Consider the following 8127-nt stretch of genomic DNA (forward strand, 5'->3'; position numbering starts at 1 on the left):
CCTCTTTCCACCTATCACATTTCTGACGCCCCTCCCCCAAGTCCCTCCTCCCTATCTTTTATCTTAGCCTGCTGGACAAACTTTCCTCATTCCTGAAGAAGGGCTAATGCCCGAAACGTCGATTCTCCTGTTCCCTAGATGCTGCCTGACCTGCTGCGCTTCTCCAGCAACACATTTCCATCTCAACAACATAAAACCCAATTAAGCAGTCGTTCACTTCATTATTATTTGTAGATACTGGTGTAAAGTCAAGGCTATTTTCCTATATAACATTAGCTGTTCTTCAGAGTAATATTCATTGTCTTTACAATGAAGCAAGAATGTGAAAAGAACAGTGCAAATTATAACCACTGGTATGTTTTGACAGTAAATGCTGGCAGACAATTAGACAGTGCTAATGTCCATGCTTGCTACTAATGAATATATTTTTTGCTAGACTTCACTTAATGTTGGTCAGAACTGAACCAACATTTTACCTAGCTCTTGCCTGGAATGCTGGTGCTGCTATCTTTGCCCATATTCAGATTATCAACATTAATGTTGATTATACAGTATTTACGATAAAGATGTGGTTTATGATGTTGCAACAAATTTACATTGATTAACTTAGAGAAATGGCATTTCTACTGACGTGTTTTTTTTTTCAAATTTTAAGTGCATAAGCAGAGTATAATATACTTTATTTGTCTGGGTTCGTTGTATTCAGTAATGCGTTGATTGGTTAAACTAATGGTTAGTGTTGTTTTTAACAAATGTGGGAAAACAAGGGAGGGAACTAAAGCAGAATAATGGTGCAGGGGGAGATAATGCATTTTAACCCCTGTGGTGTCCATCTGTGTCTAAAAGCTTCTAGATGCCAGCATGTTTCCTCTCTACGGACACCAGGGCACATATGTAGCTATGGAAGATGCAGTCAGTCAGGAATTAAAAGCCTCCACCATGACTTGCTGCCTGGACCTGTTGATGATTACTTTTTAAAAAAAATATATTTTATTGGAAAAATAGATTTTTTAATATTACAACAAATGCAAAACAATAGAATTCAAAACAGTATAATAAAACCCCAACCAACCCTCATGTACAAATGTTTAAAGAAATATAGGAAAGTATAGAATTAAAAAAAACCCAAACTAGCTATTTAACAAAATTTAAAAAAACAACAAACTAATAAATAGTAATAACTTAGCCCAGCCAAACAAAACGCCCATATGTTCACAGTTCCTCCTCCCTGGATATTGATCTCATAAAACACAATTGTTTTATGGCTATATAAAAGCCCTTGTTAGTGTGGCAGATAAATCTGTGTCCAGGTACTCCAAAAAAGGGCAGCCATGTCTTATAAAAATTCTCAGTTTTGTGGTGTACCATATTTGTGAGAAAATCCAGGGGAATATGCTCCTTAACAATCTTTCGCCAATACAACAGGCCCGGGGGGGTTTTCAGATATCCAACTTAAGAAAATATTCTTTCTTGCAAAGAATGTGAGAATATTGAAAAGCATTTTCTTATGCAAGTCTGCAGGAAATACAGAGGGCAGGCCCAAAAGGAGAGAGATAGGGTCCTTCTCCACCCTTACACCCAAAATCCTCTCCATTGCGCCCGCCACAGCACTCCAATATGTTTGAAGCCTATCGCAAGACCAGAGACAATGGGTAAGGGTGCCCGTGTAGACCTTGCACTTGGGACATGCTGAAGATACCCCTGGTTTAAATTTTGACAAACGGTCCGGAGCCAACTGGACTCTGTGGAGAATCTTCATCTGTAAAGCATGGGTCCTATTGCAAATTGATATCTTCCTTGCATTCTCCCAAATATCCTCCCATGCCTCTAAAGAGACTTCAACACCCAGCTCTCTCTCTCTCCCACATCCTGCAAAGTCGATCAAACTCATCTGAGGGGGCACCCCCCAGTTGATGATATAAAGTACTGACAGAAAGTGTACTCTTAGGACTTAGCACACTTCTCTCTCTGTCGGATTTGTAGGGATCAGTCAAAAGAGTGGTAGTTTTTTGAATAAAATCCCTAACTTGAAAAAAACCGAAAGAGGTCTCTATTAGATAACTCATACTTTTGTACTAGCTGATTGAAGGACATCATTACGTCTCCCTCAAATAAATCGCCCATGCAAGACACACCCCTAGTTGCCCAAAGTTTAAATCCGGAATCTATCATACCCAGTTGAAAATCCGGCATACCCACTAAAGGTGTAAACAAAGATGTTTTGCCATATTGCTTTCACTCTGCCGAATTGCTCTCCATGCTTTAACAGTATTGAAAACTATTGGGTTATGGCAATATTTCCTAACTGTCCTTATTTTGTCCAAAAACAGCAAACTGGTAAGGGGGCACCTTGCCCGGGAGGCTTCGATATCTAGCCATATTGAAAGAGGATCTCCACATACCCAATCATTCACGTAGGTCAAAAGCTTAATTCGTAATTTTTAATGTCTGGAAGGTCCACTCCCCCCAATCTGTGAGGTAGTTGCAGTTTAGCTAATTTAATGAGGGGCCGCTTACGATGCCAAATAAAGGAGCTAAACCAACAATTCAGTCTCCTATCTTATTGAAAATCACGGGGAGTATCTGTATCAGGTATAGCAAACAGGGGAGAATATTCATCTTAGTAAGCGCTATCCGAACCAACCACAAGACTGGAAGTGCCTCCCATCTTTGAAGGTCTTGTTAAAGGGTTTAGATGGAGAGGAATTTGTTAAATATGTACAAGAAAATTTTCTGATTCAGTATGTGGATGTACCTACTAGAGAAGGTGCAAAATGTGACCGACTCTTTGGAAATAGGGCAGGGCAGGTGACTGAGATGTCAGTGGAGGAGCACTTTGGGGCCAGCGACCATAATTCTGTTAGATTTAAAATAGTGATGGAAAAGGATAGACCAGATCTAAAAGTTGAAGTTCTAAATTGGAGAAAGGCTAATTTTGATGGTATTAGGCAAGAACTTTCAAAAGCTGATTGGGGGCAGATGTTTGCAAGTAAAGGGACGGCTGGAAAATGGGAAGCCTTCAGGAATGAGATAACGAGAATCCAGAGAAACTATATTCCTGTTAGAGTGAAAGGAAAGGCTGGTAAGTATAGGGAATGCTGGATGACTAAAGAAATTGAGGGTTTGTTTAAAAAAAAGAAGGAAGCATATATAAGGTATAGACAGGATAGATTGAGTGAATCCTTAGAAGAGTATAAAGGCAGTGGGAGTATACTTAAGAGGAAATCAGGAGTGCAAAAAGGGGGCATGAAATAGCTTTGGCAAATAGAGTTAAGGAGAATCCAAAGGATTTTTAAAATACATTAAGGACAAAAGGGTAACTAGGGATAGAATAGGGCCCCTCAAAGATCAGCAAGGCAGCCTTTGTGTAGAATCGCAAAAAATGGGAGAGATACTAAACGAGTATTTTGCATCAGTATTTACTATGGAAAAGGATGTGGAAGATATAGAAAATAGCGAAATAGATGGTGACACCCTGCAAAATGTCCATATTACAGAGGAGGAAGAGCTGGAAGTTTTGAAACACATAAATACCCAGGACCTGATCAGGTGTACCCTAGAACTCTGTGGGAAGTTAGAGATGTGATTGCTGGGCCTCTTGCTGAGATATTTGTATCATCGATAGCCACAGGTGAGGCACCAGAAGACTGGAGGTTGGCTAACGTAGTGCCACTGTTTAAGAAGGGTGGTAAGGACAAGCCAGGGAACTATAGACCAGGGCCTGACGTCGGTGGTGGGCAAGTTGTTGGAGGGAATCCTGAGGGACAGGATGTACATGTATTTGGAAAGGCAAAGAATGATTTGGAATAGTCAACACGGCTTTGTGCATGGGAAATCATGTCCCACAAGCTTGACTGAGTTTTTTGAAGAGGTAACAAAGAGAATTGATGAGGGCAGAGCGGTAGTTGTGATCTATATGGACTTCAGTAAGGCGTTCGACAAGGTTCCCCATGGGAGACTGGTTAGCAAGGTTAGATCTCACGGAATAAAGGGAGAACTAGCCATTTGGATACAGAACTGCCTCAAAGGTAGAAGATAGAGGGTGGTGGTGGAGGGTTGTTTTTAAGACTTGAGGCCTGTGACCTGTGGAGTGCCACAAGCATCGGTGCTTGGTCCTCTACTCTTTGTCATTTACATAAGCGATTTGGATGCGAGCATAAGAGGTACAGTTCGTAAGTTTGCAGATGACACCAAAATTGGTGGTGTAGTGGACAGAGAAGAAGGTTACCTCAGATTACAACAGGATCTTGATCAGATGGGCGAATGGGCCGAGATGGAGTTTAATTCAGATGAATGCGAGGCAATTCTGGTTTCCTTCCTATCAGAAGGATGTTGTGAAACTTGAAAGGGTTCAGAAAAAATTTACAAGGATGTTGCCAGGGTTGGAGGATCTGAGCTACAGGGAGAGGCTGAACAGGCTGGGGCTGCTTTCCTTGGAGCGTCGGAGACTGAGGGATGATCTCATAGAGGTTTACAAAATTAAGAGGGGCATGGATAGGATAAATAGACAAAGTCTTTTCCCTGGGGTGGGGGAGTCAAGAACTAGAGGGCATAGGTTTAGGGTGAGAGGGGAAAGATATGAAAGGGACCTAAGGGGCAACGTTTTCACGCAGAGGATGGTACGTGTATGGAATGAGCTGCCAGAGGAAGTGGTGGAGGCTGGTACAATTGCAGCATTTAAAAGGCATTTGGATGGGTATATGAATAGGAAGTGTTTGGAGGGATATGGGCCGGGTGCTGGCAGATGGGACTAGATTGGTTTGGGATATCTGGTCGGCATGGACGGGTTGGACTGAAGACTCTGTTTCCATGCTGTACATCTGTATGACTCTATTATTGGATAAAATTGGCTTTGAACAGCCGAGCCAAAACTGGAGTAATGAATATGCCCAAATACACAAACCCAGCTGTGACCACCTAAATGGGAACCTATAGTCACCCTCAAGACCTAGCTCCTTCATAAGACCACCCATAGGCATAGCCTCTGATTTCGCAAAATTAATCTTGTACCCCGAAAAATCACCAAATGTGCAAATGCATTGTATCAGGCAAGACACTGAAACTGCTGGGTTTGTCAAAAAAGTTAGGACATCGTCTGCATACAACGAAATCTTATGTAATTTTGACCCCACGTCTGGAGCTGATATATTGGGATCCCCACAGATGGCCTCCGCCCAATGGTTCAACCACCAACGTAAAAAGCAATGATGAAAGGCTGCCAGCTGCCCCTAAAAATATTAAAATTGCTTGATCGTACCCAGTTGGTGATGACCGCCGCGAGAGGGTCACCGTAGAGAACCTTTACCCATCTTATAAAGCCTTCGCCCAAACCAAACCGCTCCAAAGTATAGAAAAGGTATGGCCACTCAACTCGGTCAAATGCCCTGTCTGCATCTAGAGAAATCACCAATCCCTGTGTTGACTGTTGGCATGCTTGAATTACATTAAGCAGCCTCCCAAGATTATTGGAGTATCTGTGACCCTTTATGAAACCCGTCTGATCCTTTTTAATAATAGAAGGTAACACAGTCTCCAGCCTTAACGCGAGAGTCATAGAAAGGATTTTAAAGTCTACATTTAAGAGTGAGATGGGCCAGTATGAAGTACAGTATTCCAGGTGTTTCCTGTTTTTAAGGATAAGTGAAATATTAGCCTCTCTTACAGATGATGGGAGACAACTATGACTGTATGAATCATTAAACATATTTAGCATCAGGCCTGACAGTATACTTACAAATTCCTTATAGAACTCACTGGGAAGTCTGTCAGGACCGGGCGCCTTTCCACTCTGAAGCTGCCTCACAGCTTCCTGCACGTTTTGCTTTGATAACGGGGCATTGAGAAAGGACTCTTGTTCGGGAGTCATACCCGGGAGCTTCAGATCCCTAAAAAGAATTTCCATTTTGGCCTGCCCCTCCTTACAATCCTTGGATTGGTATAACTTAGAGTAACATCTCTGGAACGCCACATTAATCTTTATAGAATCACATGTTAGGTTCCCAGAACCTTCCCTAATCGCCATAATGGCTTGTGGGCACTGCTTTTTCTGGCAAGATACGCTAAGTATTTGCCTGGCTTGTCACCACGCTCAGATAACTTTGCTTTGCAAAAACCATGTTGCTGCTCACCCTTCTGCTGCTTCCTACTGGCGGAATATGAAATAACTAACCCCCTAGCATAGGCTTTGGCAGGTTTCCAGAGGACGGATGAGCTACCAACTGAGCCTAAGTTAATGTCTAGGAACACCCGAAATTCCCGAGAGAAATGCTCCACAAACTTATTATCCTTGAGGATAACAGGATCCATTCGCCAGTTCCTCAAACCCACTGTAACATCCTTAATCTTAACCATAAGGTACACTGGAGCACGATCAGAGATGGTAATATTACCAATTGTACAAGATGCAACTAAATCCAGGGTTACTGCAGGGGTCAGAAAAAAATCAATCCTAGTGAGACAGATTGGAAAAAAAACGTAAACTTTTTACCTGTAGTGCAGAGGTGCCTCCAGACGTCCATCAACCCTAACTCCTGACACAGACTCACTAACTATTTAGCTTGTACAGAGGGTATCAAGGGATCTTTGGACAACCTGTCTACTGTGGGATCCATGAGACAGTTAAAATTTCTCCCTATAACTCCCAGGACTCGAGACTTATCAGTTTAGGAAAAACATCTACTAAAACTTTAAGAGGATGAGCTAAAGGACAATAAACATTTAAAACACTATATTCTTCCCCATTTATCAAGGCTTGAAGAATTACAAACCTCCCGTGTGTGTCTTTAACATACTCTAACAGCTTAAATGGGAGATTCTTCCTAACCAATATAGCTATTCCCCTACTTCTGGTATTAAATGATGATCAAAGCCATTCTGCTGTAATTTCAGATGCTCTTTATCATCTTACATGTGTCTCCTGTAACAAAGCAATAGCCACCTTCTCCTTTCTAAGACAAGAGTACCTTCTTCCTCTTAATTGGTGAATAACTTCCCTTGATTTTCCAGGTACACCATTTAATCAAGCCATTAGCCATAACCATCTGCAATAACATTGAAATTCCAGAAAGGAGGAACCCGAACCACAAACTGCTGAGCCTTAATGTTACATGACCCACTAAATACAAAAACTACAGAAACTAAAACCATTGAATTTAACAAATCTAAAAAACGATTAAAAAATAATAACAACAAAAACCAAAAAAATCTAACATATAAAGCGCCAACAGTACTGAATAGGGGAACTCACCCCCTGCTCAGAGCGGGCAACTACCCATCCCAAACTGCCAATAAGTAGGCATCTAATCATCCCAAGCACTTTCACTTCTCCCAGCTAGAGCCGCACTGCAGACACAAACAAAGAAAGAGTAAACACCGATAGAATACCAATATGAATAAAAAAACACTTTTTTTGTTAAAAAGGGGAAATAAATACCCCAACCACCCTTTAGTATATTCTAACTTAGAAATTGAAAATGTACATCTCAACCGCCACCATAGTTTAAAACCAATTATTATTAATAAAGGGAAAAAAAATAAAGCTCAAAGTGGACATCCTCTGTTTCTTTTACAAAATGATAAAGACATACCCAAACAACACTATTTATATATACTAAAATTGTTCAAATTAGGTTAATTTGTCCACAAAGTCTCTTGCCTTCTCCGACATGTCAAATAGATGTATGGATCCATCTAAGGTGATCTGAAGCATCGCCAGATACCTCAGGGAATACTGAATCCCAATCTCCCTCAGTCTTCTCTTGACACTGTCGTAAGACTTTCGTTTCTGGATCACCGCTGCTGAGAAGTCCTGAAATAACATGATCTTAGAGCCCTTGTAAATTAGGGCCTTTGGATCCTGCCCCTGGACTCTGGAAGTCTCCATGACTCTCTCCTTATCCCGGTAATGATGGAGCCGCACCAGAAGAGGATGAGGACGTTGATCCAGACCCAATCTCCGCACTGCGACCCAGTGAGCCCTCTCTATCTTCAATCATCTCATGTCGGCCTCCAAGTTAAGGAATTTCGGCAGCCAATCCTCAACAAATTCTGCAGGCCGCTCACCTTCCTTACCTTCAGGCAGACTGATGATCCAAATGTTTTGTCTCCTGCTGCTGTTCTCAAGATCAT

The sequence above is a fragment of the Chiloscyllium plagiosum genome, chromosome 16, assembly GCF_004010195.1.
Source record: "Chiloscyllium plagiosum isolate BGI_BamShark_2017 chromosome 16, ASM401019v2, whole genome shotgun sequence".
Lineage (NCBI taxonomy): Eukaryota > Metazoa > Chordata > Chondrichthyes > Orectolobiformes > Hemiscylliidae > Chiloscyllium > Chiloscyllium plagiosum.